The sequence below is a fragment of the Diceros bicornis genome, chromosome 19 (assembly GCF_020826845.1).
Source record: "Diceros bicornis minor isolate mBicDic1 chromosome 19, mDicBic1.mat.cur, whole genome shotgun sequence".
NCBI classification, from domain to species: Eukaryota; Metazoa; Chordata; class Mammalia; order Perissodactyla; family Rhinocerotidae; genus Diceros; species Diceros bicornis.
This window is the reverse complement of record NC_080758.1, coordinates 8,610,367-8,630,298: the sequence shown is the minus strand read 5'-3', so window position 1 is coordinate 8,630,298 and position 19,932 is coordinate 8,610,367.

Below are 19,932 nucleotides of genomic sequence, written 5' to 3'. Positions count from 1 at the left end.
TGAGCATATTTCTAGGATTAAGTATACATAATTTTAGAGGAAATGTTATTTTTTAACCTTCGAGGCTAAACATTGCATATGGATTTTTTTTTAAATGTTTAGAAACAATTCAGGCTTAAAGATAGAATATACAATATTAAAATTCTTCATGACATAAAAGCAAACTTATAAATTGCTGTAAAATTTTCCCAAATAGTGATATTCAAATTCTAGACAATGACTTTTTTACAAGGATATTTTTTCTTGCATGCATTTGGTTAGTGTTCAGTTAGAGGAGTGAGACTGGGGGCATGTATCAGTCAGGTTGTAGCAGGAACTAGATAACACATTCAAGTTAGAGTAATTTGAGAAAACTTTAGCCAAGATTACAAAGGTGTGGAGGGTTTTATACCCTCGAGGCCAGGGGAGGGAGCAGCCACCCCCTTCATCCTGGAACCCAGGCAAGGGCTGAGTTCACTTGACGAGGGACGGAGCCAGCCTGTGACATCCCTGCAGTGATAGAGCTGGGGGACTGGACACCCCGACCTCATTCTATCTCTCTCCAGAATCCGGCTGGTGCCCGCCATTGGCCAAACCCAGCTGGAATCCAGAGGTCGTCCGTAACATCAGTCTGTTGCAAGGCCAGAGGGGTGGTGAATGGATGGATCTGGAGGGGCTGATGGGAGATCTGACATGGGAGGGTGGGTAAAGTTGAACTGTTTAGAAATTTTAACGATGAAGACTCATCGACTTATGTGCCAGAAAGTGAATTATATAACTGGTTGGGACTTAAAATTTTATCAGCACATTATCAAGTAAGCCTAATCACAAGAAAACAAACATCTAACATGAGGGGAAGTTACATTATACATTGTTTTTCTTAATTTACCTATGAAATTCTAGGACGTCAGAAATATTTGATTCCTATTTTAAAATAATTTCGGAGGTGTCCAAAAGCTTTTTCTTATTTTTGTTAACAGTAAATTCCTTGAGCATGTACTGTACCTGAAGAGGCAGCTAATACACAGCCCCAGCCAGTAGTTGCCACGTAGAGGTTTTGTTCTTTGTCACCACTTTTTTTAGATAAGAATCTTGATTTTTTATGTACAATCACTATTTTTAGACAGTGCAGCTTTTTTTTTTTTTTTTAAAGCAAAGCAGGCTAAACAAAAGATATTTGTAGAACGAATGTGACCATCAGGCTGCCAGTTTGCAAACCTGTCTGCACAATATGCTACGTCTTATCCAGGCTTTTGATAGGAAATACATAGTAAGTGATTTGCCCTGTACATAGCACAGCTGCTATGCTGTGCTGCTGACTTTTATTTTTAATACCTCTCAAATCTGTCCATTTCTTTCTCTCTCCACAACCACCACTACGCTGGTCCAAGCCTTAAGAAAGTTCTAGTTGAAAGCATGACTAACTGGGGGTGGGAGAGGAATAAAATGCCTTTTGAGATCGAGTTTTGTCAGCTGGAGGCCAGGGTGAGTCTAAAGGGCTTGAATAGATCTACATGATTGGAGTGGTATTTTAAAATAATTTGGCAGTTGTTATGAGGGTTTTACTACAAAGAGATGGAGGTAGGGATACCAGAGGTTATTGCACTTTCCCTGGTGAGAGTCAGTTGGCGGAGGAAAGAAAAAAGCTGGGACTCAGAAGGTGGAGTGTATAGGTCTTGACAGATTGGAGAGAGGAAGGTGAAGGCAGGAGGAGGAAGCCAAAGATAACTTGGTTCTGAGCACAGGCCGTATACAGTCTGCAACAGGTTTTCTTTGGCTTTCAAAATTTTAAAAAAGTTTTTTAATTTCTTGCCGGAATAAAATCAGGAGATCTCACATAAAAATTCACAGTTGCCATTTGGAAATAGGGTCCCAGTGTTGCCAGTCTTCAGCTGCTCACTCATTAGGTAAAGCAGGCTCTCTCCAGTTCACCCGGTCCCCACCCAGCCCACTCCCCTCGTTTTCATCACCTGCCTGGCACCTGTCCATATTTGGCTTTGTCACACCCCCCCTCCCCCGCCCCGGAAGCCTGCTGGTGTTGTTAACAAAGGCAGGGAAGTCAGAAGCGTCTGGTTTGCATAGGCCAGGGTGGGGAAGGGGAGGATGAGGAGAGCATGAGTTTGGCTTGGACACTTGGAGCTGGTAGGCCGTCAACCATGTGGAGATGTGCACTGGGCTATTGGAAAGGTGGGTTGAAAGGAGTATGTGGGGCTGGACTAGAGACGTGCTTCTTAACATCTAAGGTACATACATATCACCTGGGGGCTTTGTTAAAATGCAGATTGTGGTTCAGTGAGTTTGGGCTGGGGCCTGAGATTCTGCATTTCCAACAAGCGTGCAGGTGATGCTGATAGTGCTGGCCCCACGGGCCATGCACTGGGCAGCTGAGGCAGCTTGTCATGAAAGAGAAGAGGACTTAGGAAAGAATGCAGTTGGGAGGAAAAAGAATCAGCAAAGGAGACAGAAGCTGCAATAGTGATGCGAGATCCACGGGAGTGCAGAATCCTAGAAGACAAAACGAGAGGCTAAAAGCAGGAGACAGTGGGGAATATCAGAGCCAAAAAGAGCTGAGAAAATGGAGCGCTATTTGATGACTAAGAGTTCTTGATTTCCTTCAAAAAGAAGGTTACCTCGGGCCCACCCACGTACACAGACACCTGAGCCCCGCACACACCTGAGGTACGCGGCTCACTCCCATCACAGTGGCGCACACGGCAGTGGTTCTCAAGGGGGCTACTTGTGTGGTTTGCAAAAGGTTTCAAGTGCTTAGGATGAAAGACAAATCAAAATATTCCCCAGTTGAGTGGTTCTCAAAGTGTGAACATGGGGCCAGCAGCATCACATCACCTGAAAACTTGTTAGAAATGCAAAGAATTTCCCCCATTGGGCATGATGTTGAGGGATATAAGGGACATTGCCTTCAACAACTATTTCATAGAAACTGGGGGTGGAGCCCAGTGTTTTAACAAGCCTTCCAGGTGATTGTGACTCAGCTAAAAACTAGCCTGGCTCAAATAATTCAGGCAGGGGCGGTGGGGGGCGGGGGGGCGGGTGCTGAATGCCAGCTGAGAATTCTTGTCATGCGATTATAGTGATGAAAAGAGTAACAAGAAACGCGAGCATCAAAGAAGATTGACTCGTCCAGCCTAGGGGTGGAGGGTCGCTGGAGGTGTCCTGGTAGCTGGTAGTAAACAGATTATAAAAGAATAAGCAGTGGGCGACATGGGATTTGGAGGTAGAAGTGAAAAGTATTTTTACAAGGAAGTTAACAGTGGAAGGAAGGAGATAGATTGTCCTTTAATGCCATTGCAGTGTAGATGGAAAGGCCTTTGTTTTGGTTTTTGTTTTATGAGGAAGATCGGCCCTGAGCTAACATCTTTTGCCAATCTTCCTCTTTTTGCTGAGGAAGACCGGCCCTGGGCTAACATCCGTGCCCATCTTCCTCCACTTTATATGGGACGCCGCCACAGCGTGGCCTGACAAGCAGTGCGACAGTACACGCCCGGGATCCGAACCTGCGAACCCGGGGCCGCCGCAGCAGAGCGCACGCACTTAACCTCTTGCACCACTGGCCGGCCCCTGTTTTGTTTTTAAGATCAGGGAATACATGAGTACATGGAGGAGTAGATGGGAAGGAACCCAGGAGAGAAGCTGATGAAAAAATCAACGGACGAGAGAGAGTGGAGCTCAGCAAGGGAAGAGTCGGGGCAAAGGAAGAGGATGGTGTGGGGCCTATCCAAACAGTACCTGGGAGAACAGACTTAGATGCACACTTGATAACAACTGGTCCCCGGGTGGCACAGCAGTTAAGTTCGTGTGCTCCACTGCGGCGGCCCAGGGTGCGCCGGTTCAGATCCCGGGCGCGCACCGACCCACCGCTTGTCAAGCCATGCTGTGGCGGCGTCCCATATAAAGTGGAGGAAGATGGGCATGGATGTTAGCCCAGGGCTGGTCTTCCTCAGCAAAAACAGGAGGCTTGGCAAAGGATGTTAGCTCAGGGCTGATCTCCCTCACAAAAATAAATAAATAAATAAAAGAAAAGAAAAACTCTTTCCTGAGGAATAAGTGATGGAAAAAAATCCAGAAGAGTGGCTAACTGGAGGGAGAAGATACGATTGGGGAGGCAAAGACAGGAGGCCTCAGTAATCTTTGTTATGGTCTGTTCTTGAGCTGGGTCATGGGCACACAGCTGTTTACATTTAGTGTGTTTATTATGGATCCTTTTATGTGCATGAGATCATTCACAATAACAAGTTTTTATAAAATTTTGTTAGTTATGGCACAAATATAAACTGGAAAAAAAATGCATATTGTGAGATTGTTACTGATGTTTAACTGCATCACTTTCAACATTTTTTATGTCATTTGACATAAAATGGAGCATTTTAAAAATGATTCTTCTTTTTTTTTTTGTGAGGAAGATCAGCCCTGAGCTAACATTCATGCTAATCCTCCTCTTTTTGTTGAGGAAGACCAGCTCTGAGCTAACATCTATTGCCAATCCTCCTCCTTTTTTTTTCCCCCAAAGCCCCAGTAGATAGTTGTATGTCATAGCTGCACATCCTTCTAGTTGCTGTATGTGGGACGCGGTCTCAGCATGGCCGGAGAAGCAGTGCATTGGTGCGCGCCCGGGATCCGAATCCAGGCCGCCAGCAGCGGAGCGCGCGCATTTAACCGCTAAGCCACAGGGCCGGCCCGATTCTTCATTTTTAAAGGTAGAAAAGCAGCAACAACGCAAACCACAATTCTCTATTAAGATTACATATATACATACACACATACATACATATATGTACATATATAAACTGTATATATGTAAGTATATATATGTACTGGGAAGAATTTAAAAGTTGGCTTAAAGATTTGGTATGAAAAATTTGGAGAAGAGTAACTAGGGCTTGTTTGTATGTAGGTATTTCCCAGTACCTAGTTCTCTGAAAGCCTCCATTCCCGTGTCTAGGAATAATTCTAATGACTGTGACACCAAGAACGAGCACTGAGTGCTTACCATATGTTGGCACTGTTGTGAGTGTGTTTTATGGATGAATTCCTTTCTTACAAGAGCCCTTTGAAGTAGATTCTGTTATCACCCCTCATTGTACAGATGTGGAGAAAGGTTCAGAGGTGAAACGACTTGTCCCGACTCTTACAGCTTACTTACAAATGGACAGTTAATGAAGGCACAAACTGTACTTCTGAAATTTATTTTGTTTGGTGATTTTATTTGTGTCCTTTTACTTACCAAAAGGAATTTCAGATAGCTTCTCAAATGTACATATAAATGTATATGTGTGTGTGCACATATATATATATTTTATTTTCCCTACTCTGTTCATGTTATATTTTATTATATGTTAATATATAATAATAATAATAAATAAAATATTTTAACAATAATAATAGTAAAATATAGCATTAACAGAATAGGTAAAATAAAAAGAACGGAAATGAGTTGAGTAAAAAAGGGAAAAGTAAATAAATTGGCCACAGAGTCCACATGTTAGATTAACGTGCTCTGAGCTTCTCGGTAGCCAAGGCAAAGAAAGAAAAATGAGGAGTAACACCACATTAAAAGGAGTGGTATATACCAGTATCCCAGGAGAAAAAAATATTGCTCAGAGAATTAAACCCTGAAAAAAATTTTCCCCCACTGGGCATTGACGTTGACCAGTGTAATAGATATTAACTTCAACTCCTGCTTCAGAGCAAATGCAGGAGCAGAATTCACATGGCCAGTTCTTGTAGCCGTTTGACTGTGAACTTCAATCCAGTGGAAGTAAATCAGAGAAAGGCTGATAATAACCAGCCAACATCCAGGTAGCCAGGCATGGTCTGAGCACTTTATATATATTTACTTAGTCCTTACAGTGCTTTAAGGTACATGCTATTATTATCACTGTCTCCATTTGATAGATGAGGAGATGGAGGTGCAGAGAAATTAAGTGCCCTGCTCAAGGTTCCACAGTCCTTAAGTAGAGAAGCCAAGACTCAAATCTGAGCAGTGGGTCTTCAAACCTATGTACCCAACCACTCCATTGCAAACTGTTATGTAAGTGTAGAATCTTCTAGCAATCCCCCTAGATCCAAGGACAACCCTTGGGCAACTTCAAATGCAGAATTTCCCTTAGAAATGGGTAGGAATTAAAGAGCAGAGTAGTGATAGCCTTGGTCTACAAACCATCTTAAAAGACCCCTGGAAACAACTCAATTTCCATCAACAGGAGAATGGATAAATTAATTGTGGTAAGTAGTCCATTCATATAATGGAATACTACATAGCAATAAAAAAGAAGAAATGGATGAATCTCAGAGACCTAATGTTAGGTAAAAGAAGCCAAACACCAAAGAGTTTATTCTGTATGATTCCACTTATATGAAGTTTAGAAACGTTGGAGGGTAGGGGAAGGTCACCTTTTAGGGAAGGGTAGTAATAACTACCATTTATGGAGCATTTACTAAACCACAGGCACTATTTAGAGCACTTGACATGACTTAACTCCCCAAACACTATGACAGTTGATTCTTTTATGATCCCCATTTGTCAGATGAGGAAACTGAGGCTCTGAGAGGGGAAATACTTGCCCAAGGCTACACTGCTGGTAAGTGCAGAGCTGGGTCCATTCCTGCTCCACGTGCTCTCATTGTGTCCTGACAGTTATATCACACCTCGGCACAAGAACCGTTGCCTGGGCTGCTATGTCAAAAGACCACACGTGATGACACACAATAAGCAGTCCCCCCGAGGCCTGGGACACGGTAAGAACTCAATAAATATTGTCTATTAGGATTAGTCCTCTGAAAATACGGAGGCTCAAAGAGGTTGCTCAAGGCCATGAAACTAAGTAATGTTGTATCTGTGCAGTTTTGACTATGAATTCTGTCGTGGGGACTGATTCTAGGCGACTCTCATAGGTACCCTGAATGCAACGCCGTATTATGATTTTCATGGGCGCTGAGCCTTCCTGAGCCCCTCCCTCCATAAGACAAATATTAAAAAGTATATTTTACGACTGCCTTGGCCTAAAGACAAATGTAACCCAGGCTGGATGATATTCATTATTGTTTCTGATTTTAAAAGAAACAAAAACATTTTCATGGGCCCCTAAGGTACCGTGGGCCCTAGGCACTGTGTCCACTGTGCCTAATGGAGAAGTGTGCCCTGCTGAATGCAGGTGGGCTTGTCAGGTGCCAGTGGTGAAGATGGTGGGTTTCTTTGGGGGAGTTGGGGAGAACCTGCGGGTGAAAAACACACCTGAAGACAGAATTCTTTTTTGCTGGGAACAGATTCTACTTCCCCTGTTCTTTTCTGGGAACAGATTCTACTTCCCCTGTTCTTTTTTAAATCGCCATCATTACCATAAAAGATTCAGCCATCAGCATGAAATGACATTTGAGTTCAAACGATAGTGAAGTCTTTTTGATTTAATGAAAAAGCAGAAAACAATCCAGAAAAAGAGACTAAAATTCATGGAAATGGTGTTTTGCATCATTTTATCTGACTGGGAATGGGGCGGGAAGAAGGAATGGATGAAATGCTACAAAATGCTAGCGTTTAAATAGGCCTTGATATAAATAATGAATCATGCTTTCAGGCTTTCAAAACACACAATTCTGGTCTCAGGTTAAATAGTAGCCTACTGGAGCCAATCTAAATATGCAGAGACTGATAGCATCAACTATCACCTAGAATACGTGTTTTGCTGAAAGTTGTAAATTACCCGTTTGCCTTGAGTCTGAACCACTCTAGAAGACCTTTGAAAAAGCACTGAGGGAGAAAAAAAAGTCCCTCAAGCGACTTAGATAGTATTTGTCCACGGAGTTTGAATAGCTCTTAGGTGGTAACTGGTGTTTGTAACCTTTTATGGAGGTCTTTAAACCAAACAAACACACAGGAACAAGGGAACTGATGCAATGCGCTGAACAAGTTCTAAATTTTACCCGGGACACAACAGGGTGCTTACACATCTTCATTCTGTGCACCAAACGACAGTTGTGTGCCACGCAGGACAGTGGGTAAGTGTAAAATATGGGTTAATTTCAGCATTATAGCTGCTATTAGCACAAAAACAAGACAGCACAAAGACAATAACATACCTTCCTATTCTGTCCACAGTGGTGGGAGTAATTGCTCTAAGGACCAAGTAATATGAGAACAGATGAATGTGAAACCAATAGGAAAGCCATAGTCAGTGCAAAGAAAATAGGTTAAGCCACCACACAATTATCTGATGCTTTTGGCCCTCATCATGATGAATGAGATTATCTTACCCCTGAACTGAGCTGTGTTCAGACCAGAAATGTTATGCCTGGATCTAACCCAGATGCCCACCTCCCATGACCATGGAGCTCACACAAAGGGATGAAGCAGGCTGGGTGAGCAGCAGCTGCCCTCGTTCGAGAGAGCAGAACTCTCTAGTTCACCACAGTTTATACCCGCCCTTATCGTCTCCTCAATGAGCAAGTCGCCGTGCCTTTTATAGAAGAGGGATTTCTAGCTGTCTTTTATTTCAGGCTAATATTACAGTTGTTAGAACCCTTGGGAGTTGGGGAGATGGCAGTAACAGGCACGGACGTGCCCCATCAAAAGGAATAAACAACCCTTTGGCTTTGCCCAGCTGCTGTTCTGTCAAAATGTAGGCAAGAGTTGCCGAAGCTTCTGATTGTTCAAGGAAAGCCAGAAATCCAAATTTCTTGCAGTGTGAAATCTCCCAAGTTTTAAATATTGCCAAATCATTCAAAGATTTAAAAGACCATTAAGAAAGGAACAATAAGGCAAAAACAACAAACATCTGCAAAACCAAGTTCACAGACCATCAACTCATAGCCAATTGACAGGGGCATATAAACATTAGCAGGAATCAGTGAGGACAGACCAAGCCTTTTAATCGATAGTAAAAAAGAAAATCTCATCCTTCCTTTGGAGTTTTATCCAAATGACACTTTTCAACAACATGTTCCCTTTCTTCAGCCCAAAGGAAAAGTTAATAAATATATGGCAGGGATATTTTTTATAACATCAATCAATGGTCTAATTGTGGGTTTTTTTTTTTTTTTGGTGAAGAAGATTAGCTCTGAGCTAACAGCCATTGCAATCCTCCTCTGTTTGCTGAGGAAGAGCGGCCCTGAGCTAACATCTGTGCCCATCTTCCTCTATTTTGTATGCTGCCACAGCATGGCTTGATGAGCAGTGCATAGGTCAGTGCCCGGGATCTGAAACCACCAACCCTGGGCTGCTGAAGCGGAGCGTGTGAACTTAACCACTACGCCACCAGGCTGGCCCCCTAATTGTGTTTTTAGTTTACATCTTAGTTGCTATGAGGAGTTAAAAGAGATTTTAATATATTGCTCAAAAGGAAAAGAATATAAAGTCTTTAGTAGATGAAAAAACAGTAGTGGACAAAGTTTTTTCTTTAATAATGGTCAAGAAAACATCTAAACAAACTCAAATACCACCAGAGAGAGTTCGTCAATAAGTCAATAAAGCAAAAGGTTATTAACCTCAAGACAGAGTTGCTGTTGGGATCAGAGGAAAACCATCTGCCATGCACCATTTTTTATTGACACTTCAGGGTAAACTAATAAAACTCTTCATTTCAATTAAATTTTGGAAACTCATGTTCCCTCTTTCCCAAATGCTGCTAATGGGCATATAACACAGCAGCCCCCTTTTTTTCTCAAATCTCCTCTTGACTTAGGAAGTGGAGCCAGTGGCACATTCTAGCATTTTCCTCACTATAGTCCTTGACACAGAGGTCTACGAGATGTGATGTTAACAAAAGGGGGAAAGGTTAAAACCCTTTTTTTTTTTTTGCAGGTGAGCTGGTAGAACCATTTTGAAATTAAATGTGACCTTGAAGTGTGCTTTCTGTTCCTTTTCGAACCTCCTAAAATCATAGATTGGAACTGAAAGGGATCTTGGGGAATTGTAATACAGATTTTATGGATAGGAGAATTGAGGCCCAGAATGGCTGACTCCATCAGGGTCAAAGAGCAAATCAACGTCAACCCCATGTCTGTGGTAGGCAGCCTTCTAATTGACTCCCAGTGACCCCTGACTCTTGGTATTCATGCCCTTGTGTAATTCTCTCCCTTTGAGTGTGGGTGGGACCCAGTGACATGCTTCAAATGAATAGAGTATGGCAGAAGTGATGAGATGTCTCTTCCGTGTAGGTTACAAAAGACTATGGCTACCATCTTGCTTGCCTTCTGTCTTATTGGTTCTCTCTCTCTCTCTTTTTCTCTGGCTGTTCTTTCATGCTTGCTCTGGTAAAGCCAGCTGGAGAGGTCCCTGTGACAAGAAACTGAGGAAGGCTACCCACCAACAACAACTGAGAAACTGAGGCCCTCAGTCGAATAGCGCTGGAGAGACTGAATTCTGCCAACATGGGCAGGCCTAGAATTGGCTCCTTCAGATGAGACCGTATCCCCAGCTGACACCTTGGTTGCAGCCTTGCAAGAGATCCTGAGCCAGAGGCACCCAGATACATGGTGTATGAATCCCTGACCCATAGAAACTGGAAGATAATCTCTGTGTGCTATTTTCAGCTGCTAAGTTTTGGGGAAATTTGTTACATAGCAATAGATGATTAATACAACATCCCAGGACTCTTGACTCTTAGGCCACTGTTCTTTGGCCAGTTGGCTGCCTTTATATTCTTTGTAGATATTTTTTCAATTACGTTGTCCTCACCCTGCTACTAATCACTGTCAGGACAATGTACTAGGTAATGTCCAGGATACAAAGACGAGAGTGACAGAGTCTTTATTCTCACATAATTTTACTTCAGTAATAGAACTAAATTTTAAAATGGCAATCTTAGTGGGATACAAAAAGAATTCTGTACAAGATCACTTTATTGGGAAAATGATCATAACAATACATTATTGGACTACTGTAAGAAACAAGAAAAGTCAGCAGAAGTAGTGCTTTGTGTGTGCCAGGCACCCCACCAAGCACTTTGTGGATATCAACTCATTTAATCCTCACAACTTCGTGAGGAAAACAGTAGCATTGCCTTCATTTTTATAGACAAGGACTGAAGCACAGAGATTTTAAACAAGTTCACCCTGGTAGAAACTGGCATAAAAAAAGATTCAAATCTGAGGTGTTTGTGTTCTAGAGTCTGTACTTTAACTATTTTATTCTCCTATTTCTATGAAGAATCATGGGATAACATATGTAAAGTGCTTAGCACAGTACCTGATGCAGATTAAGTGCTCCAGATGTGGTTGCTCTGATGACGATGATGATCATAAAAGAGAGGCTTCAATTGTTGCATCGGCTGGCAGCAGCAGATCCTGTATATAACAAAAATTTCATGAAGTTTTGATGAAAACTGACCTAAAGCATTCACACCCTGTAGGATATTCATCAAGTGAAAAAGGCTAATATTTTTTAAATGTTTAGACCTGAAGGTATTAAGATACTTTCTATTGAATGTGACCTAACAAAACCCCAAACACATAACCAGCTAAACGTTTCTCCTCTAACTGGTTTAAGCTAAGAAGGAGATTTATTGGTTCGTATAACTGAACATTCAGAGGCAGGATTGGCTTCAGGCAGGCTGGATTCAGGGCTCACACAGTGTCATTTGAATTTACTCCTGATGCCATCTTCAGTTCTGGCTTTATTCTAGCTTGACAGGAGTAGTGCCCAGCATCGCCAATCCATGCTTTTCTATCATCATGGAGAGATGACTTCAGTGGCTCCATCTTCGAATCTTTCCAGGTCTAAGCTGCATGAAAGAACAAAAGCCTTTGTGGTAGTGCTCACAGAAAACAGAGATTCATTCTGATTGGATCAGTTTAGGTCACATGTCCATCTCTGACCCATGTCAAGAGGATACGGTGGTTTGATTGGCTGGCCTGAATCATGTGCTCTACTCCTCAAGCTTTAGGTAGAACCACACCTAGACCCACAAACTGGCAGTAGGGAGGGGGCCACTAACCAAAAATGTGGGAATTGGTGTTAGGGAGGCAAATAGTGAATGCTCACTACAAAGTGATGAAGCCTTGAAATATCTCCATATTCTACAACCAATCCATTTTAAATAGAGAGTAAATATATGAGTCTCACATCATTTTGATCCTTGCTTTTGTCCTATATATTCTCTTTTGATCATCATTTTCAACAGTCTTCTTTCTTGTATGATTCTACATTTATGATAAGCTATTCTAGCAAGTCCTTTTCTATATACCTGCAAAATAAGAATTGACTACTTTTTCTGGGAATGTGCCTGCTGTAGAAATGTAGACTTTATTATTATCTCTTAGTTTTCTTGTTTAACCTTTTAAAGTGCCTTACGGCTTTCTCTCCTTCCGTATTTATATCTCCTTTGAAACAAGAGAAAAATGAGATGAATTCTTGGCATCAGAAGGAAGTGAATACCTAAGAAAATTGCATCACTTTGGAAACCAATTCGATGAACAACCACACTTTGGCTTTCCACAATACAATTATAAACTTGAATCATTTATAAGGTTGACATACCTTGGACATCACCTAAGGGATTCAGTTACATCTTGTACTAGTTATGTGTGGCTGTGTAACAAATCACTTCAAAACTTAGTGGCTGGAAACAACAGATATTTATCCTCTCACAGTTTCTGGAGGTCGGGAATCTGGGAGCAGCTCAACTGAATGCCTCTGGCTCAGGGTCTCTCACAAGATTGTACAAGGCATCTTCCAGGGATATAGTTATTACAAGGCTCTGCTGGGGGATGGCCTGCTTCCAAGCTCACTTAGGTGGCCATTGTCAGGCCTCGGAAGATCTACGTCAGAGCTTACTCACATGCTGTGGGCCTCACCGCTGGTCTGCCTCACAACATGGTACCTGGTTTCCCCCAGAACAAGCAATGCAAGAGAGAGTGAGAGAGAGCACCCAGTATAGAAGCCATAGTTTTTTGTTACCTAATCTCAGAAATGACGTTCCATCTCTGCTGCCATATTCTGTTCGGAACATCATATTCTGTTCCTTAGAAGCAAGTCAATAAGTCCAGCCCACACTCCAGGGGAGGGGATTACCTGTGAGAAGGACTACCAGGAAACCAGGAGGTAGGATCATTGGAGAATACCTGAGAATGCTGCCCATTCCCCTCTCTACTAAGAGGACTGTGTCATAGGACAGTTTGATCTCAAAGGCAACCAAAGAACCTAGCCTATAAGGTGACTACTCTTACAAAATTACAGTGTTGACTGTATGAGCGTTTAGTTTTCAAAATTGGATTAACTTTTTTTTTCTGTCTAGCTAACAACATTGACCCAGTTTGAGTAAAAAATACCAGCTTAATTATTGATTTTATTTGAAAATATTTTTTAATATTTGGTGACTTCTGACTAGACTTTGGGAGTAGAAAAAAGAAACACAGAACTGTGGATTTGCCTACGGAAGAAATGGCTTTCAATTTTACAAGGTCCACTTTACAGCTTTGTCCAAATAAAGCATCCTGAAGAAAAATTGAAAGAAAGCAATTTGGAAATGTCTGAATGAATTAACAAAGCTGTGCGCTTAAGAAAACATAGTTGTGTTTAGTTTTATAGAAAGTGGGGTTACAGAGAAGAAAAATGCTGTATAAATGGACTGATACATGGCAACTTTACTATTTTTCACTTTGGCTTGTTAATGTGGTTTTGATTCTATTCAAAGTCTGACTTTTCTAGGAAAGGAAGGAGTAACAGCAGCTGGTAAGTTATTCATCCTTCTTTCTGCTTGGGAGTAATGGAAAATGTGTTCCTCTTTCTAAAGATGTGTGAGTGTGTGCTTTCCTTTTGACTGAGGTTACTTATAAGGCACATGGAAACAAAGGCATTAAATTTCCTCCTTTTCTTATGCTATGCACCTTTATAAAGGTTGCTATAAATGTCACAACTACTTTGTTTTCTGAAAAGTAATTTTTCTGTCAGTTTGATCTGTTCCTTTGAGATACCCTATTATTAGTCTGTGATGATTTCTTTAAAGTGCATCAAAGTATATGCTTCAGCATATTTTTATCATTTCACTACCTTACAGTGAATTTTTCACCAACTTCAAGGCTTGTTTCTAAGTCACTAATTATTCATAAAGGATGGTGAGATTGCTTTATCTTATTCTCCTAATGAAATGCATTAAAGTTTAAGGAAAACCCTTAACAGAGCTTAAAATGCCAAAAGAGCTTAGGAAATGAAGTCATTTCCAGCTCAAATGTGAATTTAAGAAAAGAAGAAGAAAAAGAAGAAAGCAGACCGTGCTTAGAAACAGAGATATGGTGAGGCATTTAGGGAGGTAGAGAGAAGGAGACAGGAAAAAAGAAGCCGTAGGTGAGCATTGATGGTTTCCATATCATCAGTGTTCACAAGGTACATTCAAAAACAACCCCCGAGATGGACAGAAAGGCCACGAAGGCAACAGTGATCGCCACGCTCTTAAAACAAAGCGTCTAAACCTTTGCTTTCTTCACAATGTCTCTGATGTTAGGAAGAATATTCCCTAAGGAGAGATGATCATGAGGAAGAAAAAATCTAATGTTTTTAGTTAAACATCAAGAAATCGTTGGCTCAAGCTCACAAAATGCGATCATATTTTATTACATTTTCTAGTTATTCAAGATTCAACTATAACAGAATTTTTTAAACAACACATTTAAACAGAATGTGAACACTTTGTATTAGAAGCATAATGTAACTGATTGAGTCCATAAGAAAGACCAACTTTCCTTTTTTGTGAGACATACTGATTTAAGACAAAAAGTGGTAATCGATTGTATCTTTGGAGGGCAAAGGTGAGCTGATGAGAGAGGAAATTGAAATGGAGAGAGAGGAAAAAATATATGAAAAGTGATCTGCACATAAACATCCGTTTTTGAGATTTAATTTATTATCTCCAAGTTTTATTTTCCCCAAATGGTTATCATTATTCAAGGAACAGAATTCATTAAAATTCAGATACACATACACATGCAAAGAATCTGTATGTGTGCCGTTTGGCTGAGCCCATCTGTAAAATAAACAAGAAAGATAGAGCTAGTACCAAATAAGATGGGCTGAGAATTATAGGCACAAATGTACTATTTTCTTTTTGGATGTTTATACTGAGTTTTCTTAAGCACTCAAGACCTTGAAAGGGTTTTAAGATGCTTCATGGTATCTTTTGTCTAATTGGATATCTAGGAGTGCAACAACTTCTTGAAGAATACATTAATTCAGGGAAAACTAAGTTATTTGTGATTATAATGAGTGGGTTTCTCTGCCTCCTTTTGGAATTGATAATGAGCTTGCTGGCTCACTTCCTCATTGTCTGCATCTTTATCTCTTTTTTAAATCTTCTTCATTATCTCCTTCATTATCCGCTATTTATTTTACTAAAGGTAATCACTGCTTTATTAATCACTGCTTGACTAACCACAGTGGCATTTGAAATGAGCTTATTTGGATTGCAAAGACCACAAATGCAGGTAGTGGCTCAAGGTTGGACCTCTTGAAGTTTTCCTTTTCCTCTTGACATCTGCAAGAACTTCCAGGTGCTCCTGAAATGTTCCATGTGCCCTTGAAAAGAATGGGTATTCTGCTGTTCTTGAGTAGTGTTCTGTGATGTCAATTAGGGCAAGTTGGTTGATAATTGATTCAAGTCATCTATATCCTTACTGATTTTCTGTCTACTTATTCTATCAATTTTTGAGACAGGAGTATTGAAATCTCAGACTATAATTATAGATTTGTCTATTTCTCCTTTCAACTCTATCAGTTTTGCTTCATGTGTTTTGAAGCTCTGTTACTTGTGCATAAACATTTAGAATGCTTGGGTTGAGACAGCTCCCCATACGGAGCCAAATTCCAGGTAGTAATCAGATAGACAATCAAATTGTTACCGGATACATACCCAGGTTTTTTACCTGTCACATAAGAGGGGCCAAATAAAACTAGAATGCCAGGCTTATGTCAAGGAAAGAATTTTTATTTCAGGTGACATCAGCCAGAAGACGAGAGCTTTCAAATTTGTCCTGTCTCCCTGAAAGATGGGAGGCAAGGGATTTTAAAGGTTGTGAGGAATGTAGCTGCTTGTAGGGAGGGGGAGCCTGTGGCCTTGCTGGTCAGCGCCTTCCCACCAGCCTGTGTTGGGCCTTGTGAGGCTGCTGGCAGGGAGGAAGATGGTGAGATAAGGGAATCGCAGGTGGGTGTCCTTCAACTGTCTCTGTGGTGGATGGTGGATTCTGGTGCCAGGAAGCCAAGGAGTTGAGGTCTGAGAAGCTTTAGCTTCTTGATAGCAGTTTCCCTGTAACAAACCTCAAGAACTGGTAATTAGCCAAAACAGCAGTGTGAGCCCAGCTTGAGGCAACCTGGGCTTTCAACGATTAGTAACTTCTATCTGCCTTGTGAAGTTCAGGGATACAAAGGCTTAAAAAAACCAATACTTACATGTGAATGTAACTTAGAAGCAGGGAAAGAGGATGAGTGCTTTTGGTTTTAACTCCATATATTCTGGGTTTAATGTAGGGCAACTGATATCAGGGCTGGTATCTGTATGAATCAGATATAAAGAGTAACGAGAGGAAAGAAATGGGAGTTTGAATTCTAATGTCATTGGTGACATGGAAAGTGCAAAGCAGGATGAAATGAGTTGAGGCGAGAGCTACAGAAGTAAGACTGAGGACTGCAGATATGACCTAGACTGTGATGTTCAATGTGGAAATAGCATCTGATACAGTACTTGAAAGAAGGCAAGCAAGGCTGGACGTCGTCGTGGTGTAATGTATTTACTCTTTTGCCCCTGCAGGCCCCCAAGCAAATATATGTCATATTAACCCATTATGCTGGTACAAGGATTGATCCCGAACACATGAGGTCCTCTCCTCATGGAGATTTCAGGTCAGTGGGGGTGGGAGTGGGGAATAGATGTTCACGGAACATTCCCGCAAATCATATAGAACTATGAAGGAAAAGTCAGAGTTCAACAAGAGCATATAGCTGAAGACCTTTCTCTGATCTGTTGGGTTAAGAAAAGGATCCATAAGAATTAGCTCTTCGAGCTGAGATCTAGAGGAGGAGGTTCCTCAGTCGGCTCGGACTGCCATGATAAAATACTAGAGATGTTACTGCCCAAAAAGGGGGTTCATCTGCTTGCTGCGAGACAGGCCAATAGCCAAGAGGCAAGGAGGTAGGAAAGAAAGGACTCTTTATCACAGCTTGCTAGCGAGGGGGAAGATGGCTGACTAATGTCCAAAAAAAACCATCTTACAGAACAAAGACTACAGGCCAGTTATAGAGGGGGCTGGTCTCCGAGTGGGGGAGGCATCTGGTCCCAGGGTGGGGACATCCATCTGATCTTAGTTTCTGGCAGCCTTTTGTTTTACTTGATATGCATCAGAGACCGGAGCAACGCCGTCTACCCTGATCTTTCAGTTGTCATTGATGATCGCAATCAGCATTGACTCTCTGTTCAGGGGTCATCACATTCCCAAGGAACTCAAAAGAACAAAATTATCAACTTATAGCAGCTGGGAGGGGCCGTATAGTCCAGAGTTAGCCAGAGGTCATTCCAAGTCACAATATGGTTTCCCCTCCACAATATGGCTTCCCTTATGTCAGCCCTGTATTGAGCCGGTATCAGAGACTGGGTGGCTTAAACAACAGAAACGTATTTTCTCACAGTGCTGGAGGCTCGCAGTCCAAGGTCAGTGTGCCAGCATGGTTGGTTTCTGATGAGAGCTCCCTTCCTGGCTTACAGATAGCTCCCTTCTTGCTGTGTCTTCACATGGCTGGGAGAGAGAAAGAGCAAGTTCTCTGGTGTCTCTTCCTATAAGGGCATTAATCCCGTCATAAAGGTCCCACCGTCATGACCTCGTCTAACCTCACTTACCTTCCAAAGGCCCCATCTCAAATACCATCACATTGGAGGTTAGAGCTTCAACACATGAATTTTGGGAGGACACAAACATCGAGTCCATAACAGGAAGTGTTAATGAAATGGAAGGGGAGGACTGAAGGAGTTTTCCAAGAAGAAAGTGTGCTGCTCTCCCTCCCCATCATCACTCTTCTTCAACTGTTCCTGAAACCAACTACCTTCACATCTGCAACTCAAACCCAGAAATTACAACATACAAAGATGCCAGCCTCCCACCCTGTTCCACCTTCTCCTCCCACCAGCCCTCAGATAAGGAAATCCAGGACCTTCGGACAAGTCAAGAGTATGCTTAGGTTGAGCGGCAGTCCTCCATACAGTCAAAAGTTCTGTGTATTTGTGGCCAGACTTCCCCCCCCATCTTCTTTATTCTTCATCTCCATGGTGTTCAATGAAACCAGAACAAAAGCAGACAGATGGTCTGAGTGGGTGAGTGTTTTAGCTTAATGCCAAACAGTTGTCATCAGTCTCACCTCTTTTTCCTCCCTCTCATCTTAAATTAGTGACGTCACAGCTACCCAGCTCCCTGGCTGGTGACCACAAGGGAATCTTTCTGGTACATTTTTGAAAGATAAGGTCTACTAAGAAAATTTCAGAATCTAAAAATCTTTTCCAGAAGAACCTTACTCAATTAAGATCTCTTGATGACTGATTGTAAAACACTAATAATAATAATAATAATTAATAATGACAACAACTAAAATTCATTGTACAATTATTAGCATCAGGCACGGTGCTGAGTACCTTTCAAAGATTTCATTCTTACATCACTTATCAGTTAGATACTCATAGGCTTATTTAGAGATGAGAGTAACTCATAACCAGCTAATATTTTTATGTATGTATTCCCTCTCTCTTTCCCTCAAATATTTATGAAGTATCTACTACGCTTAAGGCACATTATGTACAATTTGTTACAGACTTTCAAGGAGCTTTTCACCTTCAATGGGAAGAAATTAACAACAATAACAACTAAAATTTATTGAGTTTGTTTATTGAGTTCTTACCACGTCTCAGACACTGCGTTTTTTCAATCTTTAGTTATTTAATGCTTTTGACAATCCTCTGATATGGGTTCTATTTTCTGCCCCATATTCTACAAACAGGGAAAACGGAGCACACATAGGTTAAGTGACATGCCCCCCAAACCACATTTTTTCTAAGTGGTAGAGCTCAGATTTAAACCCTGGAAGCCTGCCTTCAGATCTCTAGATCCTTCATACCTAACCACCACGCCATGCAGACATTTAAAATGTGGGCGCGTGCATGTGTGCGCGCGCACCCGCACACCCGCCCCCCCCCCCACACACACACATTGAAAATAATATGTAACATGAACCAGCACAGAATAAGTCCTATTTTTTCTCCCTGCAATGAGATTGTCAGCTTCTTTAGGAGGGGAATTTCACTCATCTTTTTGTCCCCCGTCTCCTAGTGCAGTGATTCGGGGGATGATGGTGTTGATTTTGCTCCCCAAGGAGCATTTGCAATGTCTGGAGACATTTTGGGTTGTCACAGCTCGGGGATAGGTTGCTACTGGCATCCAGCGGGTAGAGGCCAGGGATGCTGCTCAACATCCCACAGTGCATGTGACAGCCCCCATGACAGAGAATGACCCAGCCCCAAATGCCAGTAGTGGCAAGGCTGAGACTCCCTGCCTTGATTTAATAGTTAACATAGAGTGCTCAATATATTTAAGTGAATTTCAAATCATATACCAAGAACCTCCACCAAATAACAATTCCTAAAAGATGAACTTACACTTACCTTTCAAAACCCAGCTGGAGCATCATCTCTTCCTGGAAGCCTCTCTGACACCCTCAGGCAAGATTTTTCTTTTTAAATCCTAGTAAAATGTTAGCTGATTTTGTTAACTTTCTCTTTCACCACTTGGCTATTCAGCCCTGCTCAGTGAATGCTGATGCCAGCCTAAGGATGACACAATTAGGCCCAAATATGTTTCTTAAAAGGCTATATGATACATTTCAAAGTAAAAAAAAAAATTATCTGTGGATTTTCTATGGCTCCATAGGTAGCAGGATGAGATTTAAATTGTAAGTTTCCGACCATAAGCAGTTAT